We start from the raw sequence: 13,575 nt of genomic DNA on the forward strand, positions 1-13,575 counted from the left end.
CTATGCCAGGTATGTGTAAATACATGGGAAGTAAAAACAACATAGTGGGTTCAACATCTCTAAATCATTAGAGTTGGTACTTGGAAACAGCAAAGCAAAAGTGAGCTGAGCAACAGCTTGAAAAAAGCTCCACATGAGGGTATTGGGGCCTTGTCACTCAGAATTAAACCAGTATGAGCTGTTAAGAAACAGCATCAGAAACTTAATGCTATTTGCCTGGTTTGGGGTTGCCAAGTGGCTGGGGCTGAATCTGGGCTCCTTAAGTGTGCTCCTCCTCTTCCTTTAGTCTGAGTGATCTTGGTCTGAGTTAGTTAACTACATTTAAATCTTGCATGCACAAGTTTTGTGCAACTTCATTGTCAATCCAGAAGGATCTTGACTTCTTGTAAGTGACTTCCATCTGTAAATAAAATGTGCTCCTGGCACCCTTTCACTAGGGAGAGCTTCTAGGGTGATGCCTGTGTAGCACCAAGCAGTATCAGAGATGCTCAAAATTAGGAGAGCTGATTTGGGTAAAGGAAGAGATGTAGCCATGTTAGGTGCATACATGTAAAAGAGAGGGTAAGGAGCTAATTGAGAGCTACATTAATGTGACTGCAATGCTTTGCATCCTAGAGTTGGCTTGGATGTCTCTTAACTGCATTATGTGGTAGACACCCCTTAGGGGCTTCAGTTTACCTCTCTAGCTGCATACATCCCGTGGGTGCTTTGAACTTCTTCTGGTGCAGAGAAAATACACCCTACTGAGCCACACCTTTCACTTCCATAGTGCCACAGCTCTGGCCCTGTTTGGGGACACGGGAATGGCACAGACACTTGAGCAGCAGCACCCCAATGAATCACACCTAAAGAAAAACCCAGAAATTCTAAACGTGACATTTGCAGAGCTTCGAAAGGTGTAGCTGTAAGTATCTTCAGCCCAGGCCACGCACATATCAGTGAAGTTTCCACTGTCTTCTGCCCAAGGTGCTGTGTTTGAAATTGTTCAAACTCCTGTTTTCACTAGAGGAGGCCTAGCCAGCTGCAAGCTAAGAATAGCCAAAATATAACTGTCAGCATTAAAATATATATATACACACATAAAAAAATTAACTGCTAGTAAAAGAATGTAAAAAATGGAGTGTGTCAGTAAAATATTTTGGCATTTCATTGGTATAAATACCCAGACTCCCTATGCACTTTCAATGCATAATGTAGATTTACTGCCGTTTCGAAATGGCTGAAGTGGTAGACTCTTTAAAGTTTGACATGACTGACCATAAGCATGAATTGTACAAATCCAGAGTTACAATTTTATGGCCTGTGTGAACACTTTTAACTGTATGCTTCAGAGATTTATGGAGGTTTTCTAAGTTTGAAGTGTTTTTTTTGTGAAGAAAATTAGAATGTCAGTTAAAAATGTGAAAATGACCAATAAATTCTCTTTGGTTTTGAGAGGTCGAAGGAAACAATCTGTTGGTTTGCATCTCAAGTAAAAGCCCCCTCAAAGGAATATGATTTTCTTCTTTCATCTTCTCTCCTGTTTTTTAAAGTTGATTCAACTTGATGAAGGCTACCAGGCCAATAACTTTAGATCTAGAGGATGAAAAATGTCTAAGCTTCACAACAGCCAGGAAAATGCTAGTGACCTGACAAGCTTCCCCCGTGTGCTGTTCCCCAGCCAACGTGTTAGTGCTTTCATTCATGCAGTTCTCATCTTCCCAGCTACTGCATAAAGTTAACGAGTAACTGGATTGAAATCTGGTACTTCATTTCAAGAGAGGGTATGACAGCAATCACCTTTCAGCATCAAGAAGACCTGAACTGGTGACTTCAGCAAAAGCCAGATCTACATCCTTTAGTGCAAGGCACCAGGTTTCAGAGCTGACTCAGCTCATCACCTCCCACCCTCATTGCCTCAGATTCCTGCTGAGACTGATTGCAGAATGATGAAAATAGCAAGACAGGGCATTTTGTATTATATTTCTGATCTGTAAGGAAAGCAAAGAATGAGAAACGTCAGAAGTAAAGCCAGCCTTAGGAAATACCCTCTTCTCAGACAAAAGAGATTTGGAAGCACAACCATCTTTATTTTAATGCCTTTCTGAATAAAACCTCTGAATCTCATGATGCATGGGCCATCACTAATATGATCAAATCATACTCAGACTGTCTGTGGATTTCTAAAGCACCTATCACTGCTGCAGCTAGGTGACAGATTACAAGAATTAGAAGAGACATCACTGCAGTTCCATTTATACCATATTCTCTGTACCCCCTAAGGCATTTTAAGATGGATTCTCTGGTCTCTGGTAAATTTCCTTTGCACTGGTTATAGACCATAGACAGAACTCAGACAGGCAGGAGATTACCACAAGAAAATTCCCTCAATAGAATGAAGGTTTGTGCCAGTTGCCTCATGTCTGCTGGCTGTCCCTCATCCCCCTGCTCCCAGCAGGAACAGGATGAAACAAAATGCTGTATTACAACAGATCATTCTCTGGTATAAGGTGCATTATCTTGTTTGTGCTGGTAGTGTTAACTGGAGTATGTGATTTATTGTTATAGCTTCCAGTTGGATAAGGCAGCTAAAATTTGGACATCTGCCTCTCCAGCATGCCTCAATCAAAGGTCAAGGTTTCTCTTATTCTAAGTGTTTTGCAGAATAGCCACAGGGAAAGACACCCACTGTCTGTTTGGCAAATGACTTCATAGAGAAGGATAACTGTGTGCAAGGGCATGTGTATTGGTCTCAGCCTGAGGTCAGGCTGAGCTGTTACTCCACTGGAGAACATGACAAGATTTTCTCATAGCTGAGATTTTCTGGCTCATGAGATCTTTTAGCCTCTGAGGATGGCAAAACAGAACTATGGGCACCCATCCTCAACCTGCTCACAGGAAAACCAATCATTATTTATTTTCTTCTTTTTCCTTTTGCCTATATCTTCACAAAAAAGCTAATCACAGACTCCTTTTCCTGACTGCTGTTAATCATCACCTCCTGCCTCCATAAACCTCTCTAAACTACATAAACTAACCTCATCATTAGAGAGGGGTTAGTTTCAGGTTCCAGTTTTACCTAGATTTATAACCTGCCTGCAATGCAACGAAAGTGCAGTTTAAATTTCTCAGGTTTTACTAGTCTTCTAATTCTTTCCCACCTAGCTCCTACTAGACCCTGCAGCTGGTCAGCCAGAGCTCATCTTAAACGTACTGCATCCTGGACAACCTCAGGACATTCTTTCTGAGGTTCTCAAGTCCAGCTCATTCCTTGCACAGCCAGCCATTGCATACAATCTGTTGAGTAAACATGTCTATCTGCCTCTTAAAACCAGCTTGTTTTTTGCCCATTGGGAGGCCTTCACAGAGCCTCAATGCTCTCAGCATCAGAAACCTGACAATCCCTAAGCCCAAATGTATGCATGACTACTTTATATCCAATTGTTGTTGTGCCAGCATTGTCCTTTATCTTTAAATAGCTCCTTTCTCCTCCCCATGTGTTCACCCCCTGAAGTATTTATTTATAGATTGCAATTATATCCCCTTTGCGAGGCGAAACAAGCCAGGCTCCTTAGTTAATTAAGCTCGGGTGAATGATGCAAGGCCAAGCATCATGGATTCCCAAAATCTGCCTCAATCAGGGCTACATTAACAGATCATCAAGAGCCAAAAAGGACACACCTTATTTTTACCGGAGCTGATTCTAACTGCCTTCCTACTTAATAGGGCACTGCTTAGTTCAAACTGTAATCATGTCTTCACTAGTCAGTCTTCCATTTTATCTTTAAGGTAAGGCAGATGTGGGCTGCCTTTGATGCACCCTGTTCCATCCTGCTTGACATATACAAGCAGCTGGGTAATTCATACTATATTCATCACATTGGGGTTTATTTAAAAAGTAGAATTAATTAGTGAAAAATAAGAGAACCTCAGTTGCTTGCTTGTTCAAAACATGCCCAGGCAGAGACTGAGGAAATGTGTGAGAGGCAACAGTCCTGCATCAGCTCTGGGAGATAGTCTGGAGGAGTTAATAGGGCTTTTCCATCTCTAGTCTGTAGGACTATTGTCATTCATCATTTCTATACCACCATAAATTAGACAGCATTTTGCAAGTACAGAGGCAGTTCTTGCTTTCCTGAAGTGTAGAGCAGGACTCTCAGGACAGGGTGCCTGGCTGAGGCATGCTCTTCCCCAGAAAGGCTTCCACTGTGAATACCATGCCTTCAGGCCTGTGTGACAGTATTGCCCCATTGTCCCATTTGGAGTGGGAGTGAAAAAGCTGGGGAAGGCAGAGGGCTTTTTTCCCAACTCCCCCGTATCACAGCTGGACTTCTTGTCTCTCCATAGCCTATTTTAGTGTTGCCCGGATGGAGAATAGGCTTCTTGGGGCTTTGATTCAGTCTGGCTGTCCTCCAGCAGTATCCGCAGTACTCCCTCCCCTCCCATATGCTCTCCATTAACATCCTCCTGTCTGCTGAATAAGGGAAGAATAACTCTTCCAGCCTCAGCCAGAGCCCCTGAGCCAGGGGAGTTCATCAGTCAGACTGGTTTCTCCTGAACCCAGAATAGGCCTCGTTAATGGGCCAGAAGGGGATTTTATTTTGCCTTTCAGCTAGTGGCTGCCCTGAGCCAGGAGTAGAGTCAAGTTACTGTGTCCGGGAATCTCAGCTATTCCAGGAGTAGGAGCAAGTGAGCTGCTGACTCAGGAGGTTTCTTAGTATTTTGAAGCAGGACTCAGTCCTGTCAGAGCAAACTGAACTGTTGGTCTTGCTTTCTTCTAGCCCCAGGACAGGGATTAACACAAGTCTCAGCCTACTGAAATAGGCTGGGGAATGGAACTGGAAATGGTACTATGGATCATACGCTGTCCTGGCATCAATGCAGGTCCTTGTGAAGAGTCATATTAATCCTTTACCCTTTTTTACTTCTCGCCTTGGAGGGCTGTTTAGTACAGTATAAGCTGTAAGGCACCTCAGCTTTATTTGCACCATTTTCTACAAAGCAAGATAAAAACGGAGGGAGAAAAAGATTTAGGAGGCAAAATGTTTCAGTGTGGATCAGTGCCAAAAGGGAGGCTGATGTTCAGGAATCCTTTCCTCCCTGCACACTGCTGTCACCCAGAGACCTCTTTGCTTCTGTTTTGTGCGGAAATCCAGGAGGATCTCTCCTGTGTAGCTAAACCTTCCTTTGGGCTTTCCAGAACCTGAAACAGATTCACAGGACAAGTGGTTAGGAGTCATGCTAAGTTCAGGATTCTTGTCCTGATTTCTAGTCTGCCCACATGGTCTTATCTCTGCAAAAGGAACCAATTTCTAGAGGTTAGCAGAGAAGATGAGGCTACTAAAGCAGTCCCCCACACTCATCCCTGCAGCACATATTCCTTTGCACAGAGAGTGAAGTCATCGGAGAGCATATGTTTGCATGTTTGCACCCCTCCATTTCCCAGCACCACTTGTCTCCTCTCAGCCCCTACAAAGTTCTGAGTTCTGTCAGAAGAAAACCTCAGCTCTCTTCTTCCAGGTCATATTAGTCCTTTCTTCTCTGCTGCCTCTTTCCGTGTGCTGTTTTCTCTTGCTGTCCTGTTCCTTTCCTCAGATTCACTTCAGCAATGAATAACCAGCATAGTATGTAAAGTTGGTCATTTGGGTACAAGCTGGTATTTTATAAAAGTGGCAAAGACAGATGAGAGCTTCTCTTTTCTTCAGCCTTGAATATACAAATATTCCCGGTTTGTACAGCTAAGGAACTCTTGGCTTGTGGCCCAAATGCCACCTGTTTCTGCAGTGTGGCCAGATGGGCGGGATGCCTTTCTTAGCTGGCATCTCACAGGGATTTCCCATGTAAGTTGACTTTTCAGTTTGAAGGACTCAGTATCCCTTTAGAGATTCCCAATATTACAGTGGTGACTTAGCTGCAGACTAAGGCTACAGCGCGCTTACCTTTGGCATGCTGCTTCATTTAGATCATGAGCTCTGTTGAGGTTCACATATTGTGCCCAGAATTGTGATGGGTCTAGGGAAGCAGCCAGGAAGGGAAAGCATGATCTGGGATATTTTCTTTTCTGGAAAACTGGCAAGTCCTGCTTTTTCTCCATCACTTCTTAATACACCATTTGGGTTAGGATGGGAGCCTGACCTACAGAGTTTGTCCATTGAACAATGACCCCAGGAAATCTAAGTGTCTTGCTCCAAAAATCTTTAAATCAGAGAGTACTGAAGTGCTTTATTTTGGCTAACCAGGACATAAATTCAGTATGTGAGACTGGAATAGAGTAATGCCTGTAGGAATAAATTTCATTTGGTCTGCTTGTTACCTGTAAGACAGGGATCCCTGTATAAAAGGCAGGACAAACTTGCTCTGATAAATATGACCAGGTGAAATTACCTATTACTCACTCTGTCATCTAGTTCACTGAGTCACATGTGGTATCTCTAGGAAGTTGGTAACACCCCAGAAGTCACTAACTTAATACATGTTTAATTGAGGTCTTGTCTCATATTTAATAGCAGCTTCAATTGGGCTTGCATGGCAATCTACAGAAGGGTGGAGAATGCCAACATGGGTCTGAGTAGAGCACTAGTAATTCTTTAATATCCAAGATCCCTAAGAAAAAGCCAGCAGATTATTTGTATTTGTAGCCAAGGTTTATTTGCAAAAAGTGATAGAAAAGTGATAAACAAAATACCATACTACTGTTGGCTACTATTGGCTACAAAGCAGGAATACAGGCTGATGGACACAGGGAGATGGTGGGGATGGCTCCCATCTGAGGACAACATTCAGAAGGTGATTGTGAGCATTAAATGTCCAGTTTCAGAGACATTGAGAGTGTCTGGATAAAAACAGCTAAGCCATCAAGATGCTTTATCTTCTTAGAGGGAGGGAGCTCAAATGCTGCAGTGTTGCAGGCAGCCAGATTAACATGTGCTGCATGATGTGAAATATTTAGTACACATGAGCTTTGTGGTGTTTTCTGCCAAAATGCAAAGTATCAGCGAAGAGACTTGTGGTGCCATGAGCTGGGTTAAGGAGTTCCCTCATTGCTGTCCTACACAGGGCAGGTAGAAGAAAGAGAGGTACTGGCAATGGGGTAACCCTGAAATGTCAGACTGTCCCTTCCAAAAAAAAAAAAACAAAAACCATATCTGCCCCATCTCTGTCTATGTGAGAGAGTCCTGCTCCTCCTCTTTCTCTAGCTATATACTGGAGGAAAAATACTCAAGTTCCCCAACCTGCCCCAGATATGCAGGGCAATGGCTGTGACGGAAGGAGTAAAGGCTATATCCTGTGCCCAAGGCTGCCCTTCCTTCTGGATGACTTCTGCCATGTGCAGAACTGACTTTTGGTGAGGCAGTCATCCAGCAGTACATGTGCCCACTGAAGTCTCTACTGGAAAACCTCATGCCTTCCTTAAGGGTTGCTCATTCTCATCCATATATGTACACATGTAAACAGCATGATAACACAGTTGAGACCTAAGATAATGGCAACAAAACATGAAAATTTCTGCCCTCATCCTTTTTTTCCTGGATTGAAAGAGCAGGGTGTGAGTATCTGAACGGAAGGTAGGAGGCTTAGGTGCATCTTGCTGGACTTAGCAGTCCAGTACTGCCTGGCCTAGCACTGACAAAGCAGATGCACTGCAACTATTGGTATGCAATTCTAGGGCTCCAGGTCACTTCTGACCTGGAGTGGAGTGGTGTTCAGTGTCACAGGTAATTGTTACTTCCTTACACAAGGCACACAAAAAGCCTTTCTGCACCAGCACCTCACCTGCTGGGGTTTACCAAGGGAGAAAGGAGGGGGCATGATGGCCTGGCTGATGCAAGAGTGCTCCGTGCAGCACTGTGGCTTTTACGGAGACTGGGGACATTCAGAATTTTTCAGTGCACATAAGCCAGTTTTCTTCTCCCATATATGTGAGGTCCATCCTAAAAAAGTTCACTATCGTCCCGCTGGTCTTGTGGAAGGAGATAAATAGGAGTGCTTATAGGAATATGACTTTAATTGCACGGGAGCGGGATATCAGCATGTCCCTTCCTTCCCAGCCCAACCGGGAGGGTGAGTAGAAGGGACCAGGAGTGGGGAAAGGGAACCACTTACTGAAGATGATCAAGAACTGTAAGAGCACAAACCAGTGCCTCAAGCTTTTTGCAAATGGCTTCCTCGTCTCTCAACAGTAACAGCTTATAAAAAGACAGAGGTAAATGCCATTTGCAGAAGAGACGGGATTTTTTTGCCTTATTGCAGGCAGGACCAGCTGCGTTCCAAACTCGTGACTGCAGCAGCCATGACCCCTCTGAAGGGAAATTTGAGCCCGCAAGCAGTTGTGCTGGGGAGGGCTACGCTCTCACGTTTCTCTGTTTTGTTTTGGAGCCTCTGCTAAGCGGTGGGCTTGCTTTTTTCCTTCCTTTCTTTTCTTACTCCCCCTCCCCCCTCCCCATCCCTCTTTTTTTTTTTTTTTTTCCTCTCTCTTGAACGTATTTCCACAGCCTCAAGGAAGGAATGTTAAAAAAAAAAAAAAAAAAAAAAAAAAGTTCTGGAATGGGGACAAGTATGTTTCAAATTACAGAAAGGATGTGAAAGGTTCAAGAATTTGAGCCTTGACTCCGCCTGTGTCTGTCTCCACCCCCCAAGAGAGCAGCTCGCATGGTGGCTCCGCCGCCGCGCCGCACACTGCGGTGGCAGCGGGAGCCGAGCGCCGCGGCCCCGGGCGGGACCGGGCCAAGGGCACAGCCCGGCCCAGCCCAGCGCCGCCCGCCAGCTGGGCCTCCCGCACCCGCCCTGCCTCACAAACCTGTTGCCTGGCTGGATTTCCAAGGGTTTCAACAAACCTTTTCTCAGCGCACAGTTTGTTTTGAGCTTGGTTTTTTTTTGTCTCTCAGGGTGTGTGTGTACGTGTGTGTGTCTGAAGGGCTTTTTCCTTCCAGTGGTTAAAGCTCCATCTCAGGAATGTGCCGAGACCCCACTTGTGAGAGCGGAGCGCCCTCTGCTAGTCGGGAAGGGAGGAGAGCGGGCAAAGGGCAGGTCCGGGGCGGGGAGCAGTTCCATGTCGCTGCTGCGGCGTAGGGGCCTCCTGGGGCGCTTGCACCCCGAGAGAAGGCATTGCGTGGTGCATCGGCACATCAGGGCCCTCACGGTGACTCAAGGGGAGGGCTGGCAGCTATGATGCAAGTCGCATAGCAGTGGTAAGCCTCTGATCCTATCTGCTCTGCTTGGACTTCTCAGGAGGTGGACCCAGTGTGACTGACTCCCATACCCGCTCACAGAGATGGGGTGCGGAGAGATGGTTGTCGAAGGGGGCTGTTGGAACGGCTTCATCTTGAAGATGGCCGATCATGACTGGATCTGATCTGAGTTCCTTCTGGACGGCCATATCCTGGAGACCTTCTCCATCATACAGCCACTTAATCTTACAACTCCAAATACAGACCACTGGGGAATGCGCATACTCAGTTTTGCAGAAAGAGGATCCAGTGAACAAGGTTATATGGCAGGACATTATTGCCTTGTCCTGTGACATGATTAGATAGCCCCTTCCTGTGAGTCTGTGAAAGCTTAGAGTATTTGTCTCTAGAGAGATGTACAGGTAATAATAGCATGTCAGTGGAGGAACTAAGTGTCTGGAACAGATAAAGCTCCCAGAGTGATCTGTCCAGGGTGGTGCTTGTGTCTGGCTGCCATCTCAGCAGCCTGCAAGAAAGCGGGTGGCAAGGAATGAACTATGGGTTGATTGCATTCTTCTGGTGGGACAAATTCAGAATGCAATCCTTTGTCTGGGTTCTCTGGATTAAGAAATTATGGAATAACCTCAGTATTGTTGGTATAAAGGAGTCAGTGACGTAAGACATTTTCACGAACTGAGATGTCCATTATGATCTTGACCTTTTCCAATGTCTTCTAAAAAACATTAGCATCAATTGACTTGAATCCACTGCTTCATTCTGAAAAAAAATATTTCATCCTCCCAGACTTTTCACTCCATCATCTCTTCAGATTCTGTAGTGTTGCTGTGACAGATCCAGGTGAGGTTTTATTAAGTCGACAGGGAACTTAAGCATCTCAGTTGTACTGACCAATGTATTGCTAATAGCATGCTTCCAGTCTCATGATGCTTGATTTTGTGCATGGCTGTAGGCTACCCCTTTGCATAAGGCATATGTTCACTGATATACATGGAAAACTTTTTGATATATTCATTACATGGATGGGAGGTGACTGGAACAAAGAAGTATTGATGAAAGTTTAAAAGATGAAGACTAGCATCAGTGTACCCACTTCAGCAGCCCATGAGATTTCTGCTTTGAAAATAAAGCCAAAAACCTTTAGGCCAGTTCAGCTAGGCAGATCAAAGATCTTCAGCGTGAACAAGCTGAGATAGTTTGGCATATAACATTAGTCTTTATACTTTGAGGTTTCCAGAGATTCTGACTAGCAATGTCTTTTTTAATGCAATGATATGTTGTTCTAAGTGGTGTGGTGGCGCCTAGGAAATCAGGCTGAATTTGGTTTCATTCTGCTGGATGAGATCCACAACAACAAAAAAAAAATATTTCCCTTCCTAGAGATCCAAAGATTAATCTTAACTAGCTAACACGTTAAATACTCTGGTGTGCATGCTGTGTTTTCAAACCACATTACTTGAACAGTGTTATATTTTTTCTAATATTGAGGAGATCTGACTGTCACTCAGCTCTGTCACTCTCACAAGCTATAGTAGATACAGAGATTATGTTTAGCCAGCTTTCTGCACTGTCTAATTTTGTGCTGGCAGGCTGAATTCCTGAGGTACATTAGATGAGTCTCAGAGCTGCCTTAATTTATGCTGGCCAAACCTTTTCCTTCTGTGCCATTCACAGGTGTGGGATCAGCAGAGCAATTTCCACTCCTGACCACCCCTGCTCAGTATCTACCCCACTTTATCCCTGAATTCCCAGCAAGGGGACAAATGCTGCCATGAAGCTTAGAAAAGCTTTATTGATCTGAGAGTGCTCAGAGACTCTGCAACAATATAAACTGCAACTAAATCCCCCTACCATGCTGCTTGCATGTGAATTTGGAGAACTAAATTTTTTACTAGCACTCCCATTTTTTGATATTACTTCAGTTGCATCAAGCCACATAAGAGGACAGAAGGTTGCATCTAGTTCCTTCCCAGAGATCCAATCTCTTGATACTGTGTTTGGCAAACTACACAGTTTTTATTTATCAAGTCCTTCTGTAATGAAAATTTGGGCTCAAGCTCTTTAGCCAAGAGAAACCATCCAGTCTCCCTGTAGGTTTTTCCTGGTGTAAAGGGGCAATCTAGTGGCCATGTTGTTGTTGAGTCTGGAGTTTAAGTGGATACTCAAATAAATTAAAGCCACACCTGCCGCAGGCCAGTACCTGTGTCTATTCCATTTTGTCTTCTTACAGATTTTTGATGGCTGTAGCTAATCTAGAATCTCAATGGTGATAATTAGACGAATCAGTTTATTTGGGCAGCCAATTCTGTCCAAACCTAAGTGAACGAGTAATGCATGACTAATACACAACAGCAGTCTGTGTGAGATAAAGATGCATATGTAACATATGCAGCACAAACCCAAGACACTGTGGGAAGAAAGATGAAGATACTGAATAGTATATGCATGCTGCTCCTCCACTCTGAAGTGCACCCTTTCCTGGGTAACAAACACTGCTGTAGGGACAATGACTTCACTCTCTGCCACCAGCTATCCTGAGATCCCATTATTCCCTCCTAAGTTTACCAATATGGAAACAAGCGAGAAACGTTTCACCCCTGATCCATCTGAACTGTCTCATAGAGCATTTGTCTGCTGAGAAGTCAAGAGATTTGTTTTTCTGGAAAATCTGGGATGCTGTAAATCTTGTTCTCTGTCAGGTAATAACAGCTGAAAGTCATTTGAAAAACCACTACTTTTTAAAAAATTCAAATACAAGTTAATGTTCCCAGCAACCTGGCCTTAATTCTCAGCCTGCACATTTTGGTATGAACATTGTCTGCCTCTTAGCTTAAAAAAAAAAAAAAAAAAAAAAGTAAAAAAATATTTCCTTGGGGCTAAGTGGGGAAGAAAAGCACAGATACTGCCACTGGATGGTGAACACTTGGTGAACAGATTTGGACCCACTGAAAAACATACTAGAAGGTCACCTGTTTTAAACATGAGCTCCTTCCAAAAAAAACCAAAAAACCCCCTACATTCAAGTCTGTAGATCATGTGCAGTAACTTCACTGGATCCAAAAAGTACTAAAACTGCCCCACAGCAATGCCACCGCACCAGACACGTCACAAACGTGGTCCAGCAAGTGATGTCAGAGTTGCCACACGGGCAGGGACCAGTTGCCAGGTAGCTCCAGTCCCTGAGCCACTGATGCAGTGAGTCTAGCACAAACCATCCACTGCCCAGCAAACCACCAGCCTCAGGAGCAGGATGGTGGAGGAAGGTCTTACACCAGTTAAAATGATGCTTCTGCTGATTGCACTTTTCAGGAAACATGCAAGAAGTACTTTTCAGCCGAGAAGCTGAAAGCAGCCTGGCGGCACAGCCGGTGGGTGCCGGGGGTGGGGTTCAGTCCCCGCAGGGAGGGCTGGCAGCGCATCTCTCAACTCCTGCCTGGCACTGCTGGAGCTGGCCTGACCCCCAGGGGCCAGCGCGGGCGCTGCTTCCCGGCTCTTGATAGGGAAGGAGGGTGTTGGCAGGGCTTTCTAGGAGTCAGGGAGCTCGAACTGTGGGACGCAGGACATAGACCCGTTCCTCCGCCCTCTCCAGCTTTCATGTTCTGTAATAAAAGCTTGCATGTTTGGCATACGCGTCTATGAAAACATAACTTGGTACTTAGGAACAGTCAAGAAAAGCTGATTACATTTTATGAATGACTAAGGAAGGAACACAAAACCCTGCAGTGTTATGCACCTGCAACTTCAAACCATCCAACATCTCAAATGCACTCTGCTGCTCTGATTCTTCGTCTCAAAACCCCACACATTTTGTATGCAAAGAAGACACCAGCTGCAATCATAATTAAATCCTAGAAGAGTCACAGCCATCAGAAGGCAAAGACCTGCTGGGTAAGTGAGTTAAATCTGAGTAGCTGGTTATCCACTGAGGATGACTACTGAGCAGTCATACCAAGGCCATCATGTCAACAGTCATGCTGACCTCTGGTGAGGCACTGGAACCACCCGAATTCTAATTCAAGGGAGTTTTTTCCAGGTGGATATTCTTCTGGGATGCAGACGGACGGTAACCAGCTGTTTCTTTCCCTGTCTTGCTGAAGTCTGGGCTTCCCAGTGAGGCCAATTTTTCCTGGTTCTTCACTTTTCTTGGTGGCAGTTGCATATGGCAAAATATACTTCCTGTGGCTTTGCTTATCTGTATGTTTATGCATTTTATAAATTCTGTTTCTGTATAAATATTAATATATACAAGGCTTTCATTCCTAAGAGTTGTTGAAACCTTTTATTTTTTTAAAAATACTGGTTTTAAAAAAGCAGTCTAGTGTCTGAGCCATTTAAACTGTTACAGTTTCCACCCTTCTAGCATATTTTTTCCTGTGGAGATATTTGATACAATTCTTATTGTACACTGTGT

At 44.4% G+C, this 13,575-nt stretch overlaps 1 protein-coding gene and 1 long non-coding RNA gene across 3 annotated transcripts in view; both read left to right on the plus strand.

Moving 5' to 3' along the window:
* The window catches only part of ANGEL1 (angel homolog 1), a 190,239-nt gene that overhangs the window by 144,788 nt on the left and 31,876 nt on the right, over positions 1 to 13,575 (plus strand). The window contains exon 1 of one of the 2 annotated variants that reach the window (XM_071745916.1): positions 9,031 to 9,167. The exons of the other annotated variant lie outside the window; for it this stretch is intronic. The gene's annotated coding sequence lies outside the window, so the exon portion shown is untranslated. Of the gene's footprint in view, positions 1 to 9,030; positions 9,168 to 13,575 lie in introns of those variants that run through there. 2 annotated transcript variants of the gene reach the window in all.
* Positions 9,584 to 13,427, plus strand: LOC139797097 (uncharacterized). Its single transcript, XR_011726289.1, has 2 exons — positions 9,584 to 10,004; positions 10,839 to 13,427. It is a non-coding gene; the product is annotated as an uncharacterized lncRNA (long non-coding RNA).

This window comes from Heliangelus exortis, chromosome 5 (assembly GCF_036169615.1).
Source record: "Heliangelus exortis chromosome 5, bHelExo1.hap1, whole genome shotgun sequence".
In the NCBI taxonomy this organism is placed as follows: Eukaryota; Metazoa; Chordata; class Aves; order Apodiformes; family Trochilidae; genus Heliangelus; species Heliangelus exortis.